We start from the raw sequence: 10907 nt of genomic DNA on the forward strand, positions 1-10907 counted from the left end.
TGAGTCTGGGAGCAGGCAAGACGACTGGGAGCTCTGGGAGCCCTGCCTCACCTGAGGAACCAGGGCTGGGGTGGGTGGGGTGGAGGGGGCATGCAGGGTGGCATTCAGTGGCAAGGCTGAACTCGCTCTACAGGTGGCCTCCATTCTGATGGGGTGGTCCCGCGACGTACGTGTTGCTGAATGTTTTGAATATTGCTCCTGGGTGTGTGTTTCGCTCCCTGGGAGCCATGGCTGGCGAGGTGCTAGGCCCCTGAAGTATCATGGCTGTTTTCTGGGCAGGGAAAGAATGGCCAGTTGTTCATGGGGGCTGTTCAGGTGCTGCTGACAAGGAGCAAACTGTAGGCCACTGGGAAGCCCCTGAGTTTTGGGGAGGGAATGGATGGGGAGCAGGGCAGGGGCAGTGAATAGGGGCCATGGTCTCGGGAAGGATTTCTCAAACTTGAGTAATATAAGGATTCCTTTTCAGGGAAAAATATTAGTACAGCATATCTCTAGTGTTTACTGAAATTAGCCTTATTATAGCATTACTTAAATATGTTCAAACAGAAAACTAATTACAGATTCCTCATACTTTTAGTTGTTGGACAATTCTAAAACTGAAACAATTTAGCAAAACCAAGTAGAAACAAAATTATAACAGAAGGTAATATTCCAATTAGTGGCACTGATGTAATGTGATGCATACTGTGTTTTTGTTTTTTTTTTTGAAATAGCCACAACTTACTACATGTATGTGGCATTGACACTACAGGTTCTTTGGACAGTGTGGCCTCTAATTCGTGTGTCATGGGATGGCTCGGCTATTAGTAATCCTGACTCGTGTCTAGAGGGACACCCATGAGGCCATTGTTTGCACAGGGCCTGTGGCATCCTTTGGCCTCCCTGGGTGCGAAGACGTTACCTGTGAGTGAGGCTGGCCTCTGCATGGCTCCTTGGTACTGACGTGACCACAGCACCATGCTTGGAACTTCTTCCTGATAAAGGGACTGGCTATCCAGATGATAAAGACTGTGCTTCTTTTAATGTTTTTCAGATTGATTTGGGTTGCATTCCATTGAGAGCAGGGCCTTTGCTTTGCGCTCAGCCATATGCTTAGTGCTGAGAACAGCGCCAAGAACAGCTCTGTCCAATGGAAATAGAACGCAACCCGTGAATATGAGCCATGTACGTAATTTAATGTTTTCTAGTGGCCACATTTTAAAAAAAGTAAAAAGGAGCAGGTGAAACTAACTTTAATAATACATTTTATTTAACCCAATATATTCAAAATATTAATATCATTTTCAACATGTAATCAATATAAAATTATGAATGTGAGATTCTATGTTGTTCTTTTTATGCCAAGTCTTCAAGATCTGATGTGTATTTTATACTTGCAGCGCATCTCAGTTCAGACTAGCTACATTTTAGATGCTCGGCAGTCACGTGTAGCTGCTGAATTGGACAGTGCAGGTATAGAAGGTAATAGATTCTCAATAAACACGTGTTTTTAAAAGAATGTTGCTGGATGAATATGGAAGCTTCCAGACCCTCAGGATACCGTTTTCAGAAATGCTGCGACTCCCTCTCATCTTACAGGGAGAGGAAGCAGAAGAAGGGGCTGTCAGCTGCTCGCCTCTCACCTGAGTGACTGTGGCGTCCTCCTACCTGGCCTCCCTGTGTCCAGCGTGGCTCCAGCTGTGCTCCCGGGACAGCCACAGTGCTCTTTCCTACACTGCAGAGCTTATCAAGTTCCTCCCTTGCTCAAAACCCTCCAGTGGCTGCTCTTCAGCATTAAAGTCCAAGTTCCTTAGCATGGATTACAAGGCCCTCACCTTTCTCTCCAGTGTATTCTCTGCATTGTCCTTGAACTTTCTGCCCCCGCCACACCAGGCTTATTTCTATCTTTCCCCATGACAGGCGCCTTCACCTTTGTGTCTCTGCACGTGCCACTTCCTATGCCTGTGACAGTCCTTCCACTCTCCTTCCTCTCCTCATTCCCTGGATGACTCCTACATATCCATCAGGTACAGGTTCAAGTGTCACTTCTTCCAGGAAGACCTCCCTGATCCCCCTGCACTGTTTGACTCTCTGGTTCCTCTGCTGTTCACTGCCCTAGTGGAATATTCCTCACTGTCATCTCTCACACCAGAGCTGCCTTTTTCAGGAGCTGTGCCCCCTACGCTTTGAGACCTGGGATAACTTAGGGAGGAAGACTGATTTGGATCATAGAAGCCTGGGAGATATTATTGTTGTCACAAAGTGTGGCCAAAAGACTTGAGAGAAAAGAATCAGACACTTCCTACCTGATTTAAAAATACTCATTATGAGTAAGGCTAAAACAAATTGCAGAAATCCCATTTCTCATGGCAATGTTTGGCAACCCCTGTCCTCCCATCAGTACAAGGACCCGGGATTATTCTGGTTGGGATCAGCCAGCCACTGTGTCTTTCCCTCATCTGGGAGATGTTTATTGAGAAACTCGTGATTCATCTCCCCTTGAGTTTTGAGGATTCCTCACAGGTCCTCTCTCTCTTAACTAAAGTCTCACATAGTACTTAGGTTTAGTGTATTATCAACTCAATGGGGGTTCTGAACAAGAGAGGAGTATCTCAGAATCTTGAGGCGTTTTCCTAAGGTCCAGCTGTCCGCTACCCATCCTCCCCCAATTTCCCTCTAGACCCATGATCAGAATCTCTCAGGATGGGGCCCAGGAATGCATATTGGGCCCAGGCACCTCGGCCAACTCTGATATTTCACCTCAGGTTAAGAATCCCTGACCTGGGGTGAGAGAAATGCAAAACAGTCTAACACCAAAGCCATTACAGGTTATGACAGGTGGCTTCTTTAAGGAGGCACTGCAGTGTGACAAAGGGCAGTGACATTTCCTACTCCCAGAGCATAATGTGGAGGAACTATTAGTCAGGGAGGAAACGGGGCAGCCAGTACGAAAGGCCAGAGGATTCCAAACCTGACGGATCAGCTTCTGTCTGTTCCTCGTGCAGCTCGTAATCGTCACTTTTTATTATTGCACAGCTGCCAATTCGGTTTTACAATGTAAATAAAAGTCTAATATGTTATGACACTTTGCATTTATTGTTCACCATTATGTATTAAGAGATGAAATAGTTTATTAAAAATTGTTCTCAAACTGCATTCCAGTGCTGCTGAAGCAAGTTAATATAGTAAAATCTGATATTCCATCTTCCATCGGCCAGGGGGCTGTGGAGCTGAGGATAAAAATGGTACCTGTGTATTTGTGGGCAGGGGTTGGGGAGATACACAGTGTTGGCTATCACAGTATTTTATATTCATTCAGTAGGTACTTATTGAGGCCCATGATGTACCGGGTCCTGTTTCAAGCAGTGGCACAAATAAAAGATCCAAACCATTTCTCTATGGAGGTTACATTTTAATGGAAGAGATAAAAATAAGCAAAGTAAAGAATTAAATTAACTATATAGTATTATAGATGTGGTAATTGCTATGGAGAAAAATAAAGACTGAAAGGAGGACAGGCATTACTTGTGTGGAGGGGCAATGGGTAGGGGTGGTGGCACAGACCTGAAGGAAAAAAAGGGGTGAGTCATGCAGGTATCTGGGAGTAAAGGGTGCCGTATGGAACAGTAAGTGCAAAGGCCCTGAGGCAGGCAGAGGCATATTTGGAGTATTTGTGGACTTACCAATCAGTGAGGATAGCATGGAGGGAAGAGGGAAAGCATGGTAGGAGATCAGGGGCCTAGGAGGCGGGAGGGTGGGGGGGCTGGGAGGCCATAGCAAAGAGTTCTGCTTTACTCTGAGAGAGACAAGTCACTGCTGACTTTTGAGGTGAGGTATCGGAGAAACGGCTTAATTTCAAAAGGATCATCCTGGTGGTTGATGGAAACTATACTCTACAGGAGCAAAGGTGAAGCAGGAAGGCCCTTTAGGAAGTTGTTGCAATATCCCAGGTGAGTGACAGAAGTGACTTAGACCAGGTGGCATAAGCAGAGGTGGTGAGAAGGGGTCAGATTCTCAATACAGTGTAGAGATAGAGCAAATAGGATTTGCTGAGTACCGGATGTCTGAGAGAAAGAAAATAGTCCAGGATAAGGCAGGTTTCTGACCTGAGCAACTGGAGAGATGGTGTGGCAGTTAACTGGGATGGGGACGATGACGGGAAGCAGGGCAGGGGCATGTGGAAGTGGAGGAATGTGATTTAGATCAGTTTAGAAAAGCAAAGTGTAGTCTGTGCAGCATTGAGATTGCTACTGCACAGAGTTGCTAATTCTAAAGTCTTAATGTTTCTCGGGTCAAACAACAGCCTTTGTTGGTCCTCTTCTTGTGGGAAAAAATTAAGATTCTTCAAAATTTTATTTCCAGATCTGCTTTTATTCCTTAAAAAGAAAACTCTTTTCTTTTTTAAATGTTTTCTCTAAATTTTGTATGATTGATTTCTTAACCCCTAATTTGGCTCTTTGTTTCCAATTAAATAATTCAGCTTCCTTTTCAAAGTTGCTGCTTCCAAGGAACTGGAGTAATTTCTCTTTTAAGCCATTGCTTTTAGGGAGTGGTCCTACGCAGCTTCCTAAGATGCAAGAAACAGATTCACTCGTGCGACCCCTAGTGATGAGAAGTTCAGTGTAAGGATTCCATGGGATCACCATTGCAGGTTGCGAGGGCACCCACCCACTCACTCATCTGAAATAGTAAAATGAGAAAGAGAGAAGAATCCAGCATTGATTCTGCCTTCCTTGTGTACACATTGTTAAGGAGGAAAAGTTTCTTGTAGAAGAATTTCAGCTAAAATGCAGAAGGGATTCTAAAGTGGTAAGTAAGTGGGTCTAGGCCACGTTCACCAAGGACTGGTAACAGCGCTGCGTGAAAGGCAGGCGTAGAACTTCATGATGAGTGGGACAGGCCGACGCCCTGAGCCCACTGATCAGTCATTCCCAGCATCACTTGGGGTCAGATGATAGGTGTGGAGGGGTTCAGCCTCTTACCCTATGTTTGTGATGTTTGGAACTTCTCCTCATACGTTTTAAGAAGACAAGCATGTTCATGCATATACAAGAGTATTTTTAACTATAACTAGGATCACACTCTATATATTGCTCTGCATTTTACTTTTAGCCACCAAATTGTTTTGTGTGGTTTCAATATTGCTTGACTTACTGGCCTCTGGACCTTCATATAGGGCTTTGCTGAGGGTGTTTATTTATCAAGACTGGTAGTGAGTATAGGAGATCGAAAGGTCAAGGACAGACAAGCACAGTTCTTCCCAGACAGGTTTGTAAGGGACACTCTGGAAAGACCTCTTGAATCCTAAGAGGTAAGAAGGAACCTTTTGGTGAGCAGTTTCAGGGAAACAAAAGTAGTTGAAGCTGTTTTTCTGAGCAGAGAAGGGATTCACAGAGTGTTTATGAAGCCACTTGGTACCTGTGCCCTTGGGAGCAGCTGGAGAGAGGGGAGGGGGCTGCTTCCTGACCTTGGGTCTGAAGCCCCCTCCGTACTAGCTCCCGCTTTGCTGGCAGCCAATCAGTTTAAAGCCCTTTTCCCTGGGCTCCATCTCCAACCTCAGAGAGTTGTTTCCAGAGAGTTTGAATCTTTAGGACTAGAGTCTGACATCCCAAATGTGGCCAAACACAAGGGGTGAAGGCAGCAGATGGAAATCTACAGAGCAGCTCTGTTGGGAGACGTTCTGACAGGTCAGTGACGAGAGCAGCCTGGTATGTGCGGAAAGTGCATGAACTTTGGCATCAGGCCTGAGTCTGAATGTTGGTTTTCATGTCAGCTGTGTGTCCATGGGCAAGTCATTTTATCATTTTGTGTTTCTGCTTCACTGCTCTGTAAAATGCTGACCCAAAACCCTCCTTCCTGTGATTGTGGTAAGGCTCCATGACACTGTGAAAGCAAAGCCCACGGCAGTGCCTGGCCGTTGGCAGATACTTGAAAATGCCCAGTCTCCATGTCTCTCTTCTTCTAAGAACAGGGCCACTAACCGTCAGAAACTGCAAAATGGAGATGGGAGCCTGCGAGATGGAAGTTGAGGATCATGGTTTGTTGCTGAGAGGCTGGGCTATGTGGGCTGAGAGCTTGTTTTTGTAAGAGACAAGATCCAGGGCAAGGCTTCTCAGAGCTGAGGACACTGCTTCAGCATTTCCCGCCACCTGGCTCGGTGTTGCTGGCTCGCTTGTCTGTCTGTCTTTGCCAGGAAGCTCCAGGAAGGCAGGGGGCAACATGTCTCTTACCTGCCATGGTATCCTACAATGCCTCACGGGCCACAAGGGCTTAGAAACTATCTGTACGTGAGTGAGTTAGTCGTATTCATGGAAAAAAATCTAGTGAGTATACATCAGAAAAAAGAAAAATCATCCCTAACCTCGTCACCCATTGCTAGGATTTTTATCCTTTCAGTCCTTTCTTCTAATTTACACTCATAATTTACAAAACTGAGGTGATACTGTTTTATAATCTGATTTTGTGAAAATATATTGTGGACATTTTCCCAAATTATATATGCTTTCCTATAAAATTATTTTAATGGCCGCATAGTATTTTTTATATATACACATACCACAGTTTTTGTAATGAACAAATTCCTTGTCATCAGAGATTTAGGTAGTTTGTGCAATATTTTGCTAATATAAACAGCACTGAGATACCCTTGTAACTACACCTGTGACTAAATAACTGATTCGCTTCTCCACTTCAGTACCAGTTCTTTTTTTTTTTTTTAAATAATTGTAGGTTCACATGCAGTTGTAAGAAACATTTCAGAGTCCCGCCTCACACCCTTCACCAAATACCCCCAATGGTAAGTAACCCATTGGATACCTTCCAACGTGTCATAATCATGAGATCGACATGGGTATAGCCCTTCCATACCTATTTTAAGCTTTTTAGTTTGCCTTGGCCAGACAGATGTTGTAGATACACTCTTGGGAAGCTCCAGCTTTGCATTTTTAAACATGTTTCTTTCTTCTGTCAACTGCCTTCCTCCTGCTTTCCCCCTTCCTCGGCTGGGCTTGTCTACGAGTACGCCTGCTCTGATGGCAGTATCCCAGCTGTCTTTGTACAGGGAAGTGAGTTCTAGATTCTCAGAATTCTAAGCACTGATGTTCTCCAGAGACCCTGTGAAATAAAGTCAGAGACTGTTTCTTCTGCTATGAAACTAGCCATCTGTTGGTTTTCATTCTTGAATGCCAATGCAGATAATGCCCGGGGTATCAGAGCCGGCAGACACCATCCATACAGTCTGCTGCTGATCAGATTCACTAATTAAAGCTGTGTGCCAGGCTGTAAGGTTACATTTCTTTTGTTCTTATTTCAGATTCTGTGTAGTCACATTTTATGTACATGTGAAAGCATGTCTATGAAATATTAATAAGGTTTTACCTTATGTATAAGTGAAATAATGCAAATATTTCAAATGAAAAATTCAAGAATTGTGTACTTTCAAAGCTGAAATGGCAGCTTGGGTGAAATTGTAGCTGTGTTTACCTTTTGCTTCACGGTGGCCCGACTTCAGCACTGTAAAAGGATAGTCTCTTCAGGCTTTGTCAGAACAGGAACTTCTGCAAATGATGTTGGTTACCGTTATGCCTTTATCTGAATATGCACTGTTAGTATAATTGGGTCCTTTTTTGTAATCATAAACTAATGTCATACATATATTCATTAATGGGTGGTACTGGTGCTGGTTCTAAAAATATGCCTGAAAACCAGTAACTGAAAAGGAAGGTGTATATGATAAAACACTATTGAGACAAATACATGCTATGATACACTGTGCTGTTAATTTCAGAGCGAGCACTTTATGAAATACTATAGATAATGCTGAGGAAATAAAAGACTGCATTAAAACAAAATATGCTACAATGGTTGTAGATTTATGTACCAGCATCTTCATACTTTATATTTATTCCAATAGGAAAATTAGCTGTGAATTATGCAAGTTTTGATTTATGCAAGGCCTTCAGTAATTTATCCCTTACATAAAATGCATCCCTTCTATACTGGATTTACTTTGTACTTTCACCATGATTCAAGTGGTGTGTACATTTAAAATGGGAGTTTGAAACGCCTTAGTCCTAGTGGAATTGAATTTCTTTTTTAATTTTTATAGTTTATAAATGAGATTAAGTCAGTTGCTTGAAATTCAAGAATACATTTCTCAAAGAAACAGTGATTGCATAGAAACTCGCATTTGTTGATTACTTACTATACGCGTACGAGTATATGTGTCTGTGCTTTACATAGTTCTGTTTTGATGTAATCCTTACAACCACTCTGGGTTCCATCACTACTCTGAATTTGTAGAAGAGACTTCCCAGAATCAGAGAGGTGAACTTCAAGGCCCTATAGTGAAGGTGGGAGAGCGAGGATTCAGATACAATGTCTGATTCCAAGCATTGTTTTGTCTGGGAGCTCATGGACTCCTGGGAAGTCAATAGACGGGATACAGAGTTCACTATTCCTAAAATTATAGGCCTAATTTTGTTGGCCTGTGTATTCATTTTTCCTGGCAGAGGACCCAGGGCTTTCAACAAACATTCAAGGAGCTTGTTGATCCCTTCTAGTGTTATACACCCCAGGACCACACCAAAATCCTTCCTAAGTGACCTCAGAATCCTTCTTAACCCTAACCACATATCAGCCATTGCAGTTAGCTATATTAGGTATTAAGTAAGCATTGCTGTCTACGGGAAAATATTTTACAACACGCAGCAACTCTGGAAACAGGGTTTCTCTCTGCCTAACACATCCTCTCAACAAGTCCTAGGCTGGGGTAAAATCCATTGTTTGCAGGATGAAACTCATGATGAGTCTCATAACACCTTTACTCTGTGAGTTTCTAAGGGGTCCCAGATCTGTCCTCAATGTGGCACTGGATTACTGAAAAATCCATCTGATTTCCTATCGCTCTTCATTTCTTTCTCTCTTGTGGCATTTTTTTCACTCACCATGTTGCCTTAAAAGGATTATGTTCATGCCTCATCTCCCCATTCCAGTTGCAAGGCTTCTGAAAGCAGGAGCAGTGTTTTTTTGTTTTTTTCAAAATCTTGTTTTTCATTTTACTTTTTATCTTGGGATTCCCCAGATGCCCAGGATCACGGGTGAGAGGGACAAACACACTTAAGTATCAGATTCATGGCGGTCTTTCTGTCCAGATCCTGTGTTCTGTGGAGGCCTCCGCTTGTTGCTATGGCTCCTGGCCTTTGCGTGTGGATGTGGTGGGAGGTGCCGAGTAGCAATGGTGGGGTAGCAAGTCAACTCCAATTATGCATGGCAAAGAGGAAACAACCAGGGGTCTGGAAGGAAGGGTGGTTGATGAAATGAGGCAGTGAGTCAGTGCAGAATGGAGATTTGAAAGGAGAGTGAGGAGATGGGGGCCATTTTGACAAGGGTGCACTGGGAGAGAGATGGCCAACAGGGTAGTGGACGATTATTCTTCCTTCCCTACTCCCACCCCCACGCTTCTATCCAACTTCTAGAATTCCAGTGATCTTGAAGGCTTCTGGGACTAGGTTTCCCCTTACACTTCAGTGTGTAGCCAGGGCTACAATAGACTTTCCCGCCCACCCTGAGAGGGGAGACACAGGGCCGCGCTCCCCTCTCACCTGCTCAGCTCCCTGCCCTCGGCGGGGAGGTGGCTTGTGGGGTTGAGTGGCCTGAGCTCAGGGCGCTGAGAGCTCAGGGCGCTGAGAGCTCAGGGTGAGGACAACTAAGGTATTGCTATAGGTGGTAGCAATGGCCTCAGCAGGTGGGGAAGATGCAAGGTACCCGAATCGTGCTGGGACGTGTGACTCTGCACAATATTACGCAGCTGGAGAGATTCCACCAGGTCATGTTTCCAGTCAGCTACAATGACAAGTTCTACAAGGACGTGCGGCTGGGCAGTGAGCTAGCAACACTTGCCTCTTTCACTGATACTGCAGTCGCGTGGCGTGCTATAGGGTGGGTCACTCACAGACTCAGAAAAGACTTTATATCGTGACATTAGGCTGTCTGGCACCGTACCGAAGGCTAGGAACAGGAACTAAAATGTTAAATCATGTCTTAAACATCTGCGAAAAATGGGCACTTTTTAAAAAAAAAAGATTTTATTGGGGACGGGGAACAGGACTTTATTGGGGAGCAGTGTGTTTTTCCCAGGATCCATCAGCTCCAAGTCAAGTTGTTGTCCTTTCAATCTTAGTTGCAGGGGGCACAACCCACCATCTCTTGCGGGAGTTGAACCAGCAACCTTGTGGGTGAGAGCACGCACTCCAACCAATTGAGCCATCCAGCCACCCGGGAGCTCAGATGGCAGTTCAAGGGCAGCTCGTTGTCTTCATTCTAGTTGCAGAGGACGCAGCTCGCTGGCCCATGTGGGACTCAAACCGGCAACCCTGTTGCCCAGAGCTCACCAACTGAGCCTTGCGACTGCCCAAAAGGGCTCTTTGACAGCATCTATCTGCATGTCCAGATCAGCAATGAGTCGGCAATTGACTTCTACAGGAAGTTTGGTTTTGAGATAATTGAGACAAAGAACTGCTGGAAGAGGACAGAACCCTCAGGTGCTCATGTGCTGCAGAGAAACCTCGAGGTCCCTTCTGGCCAGAAAGCAGATGTGCAATGTGCAAACGACAGACAACTGAACAGATTGCAGAGGAACTTCGTTGCACTTCACAAATAAAAGAGAGGCCTGTTGATTCCCTCCCCCTCCCCCTTTCTTCTAAAGCTTTTCCTCCTCCTAGTTCTTGTTTTTCTTCCTTTCCTTCCTTTTCCTCTAAAAGTTTTAGTACTTTCAAGGACTCCTGAAACTAATCATGTTTGGATTGTTTCAGCTCTCTGACTTTTGTGAGGTGATTTGATTGTAGGAAGAACGTACAGACCAGTTTAGTTTCACAGTTAAGATATATGGTCCCCCCCCCCCCCCCGTCCCCCAATTTGGGTGTCAGTTT

The 10907-nt window shown here is 44.5% G+C and overlaps 1 pseudogene; it reads left to right on the plus strand.

Moving 5' to 3' along the window:
* Positions 1-9733: 9733 nt before the first annotated feature.
* Positions 9734-10643, plus strand: LOC109447492 (N-alpha-acetyltransferase 50-like; annotated as a pseudogene).
* Positions 10644-10907: the final 264 nt, after the last annotated feature.

This window comes from Rhinolophus sinicus, chromosome 17, assembly GCF_057876585.1.
Source record: "Rhinolophus sinicus isolate RSI-liver-muscle chromosome 17, RSI-T2T, whole genome shotgun sequence".
NCBI classification, from domain to species: Eukaryota; Metazoa; Chordata; class Mammalia; order Chiroptera; family Rhinolophidae; genus Rhinolophus; species Rhinolophus sinicus.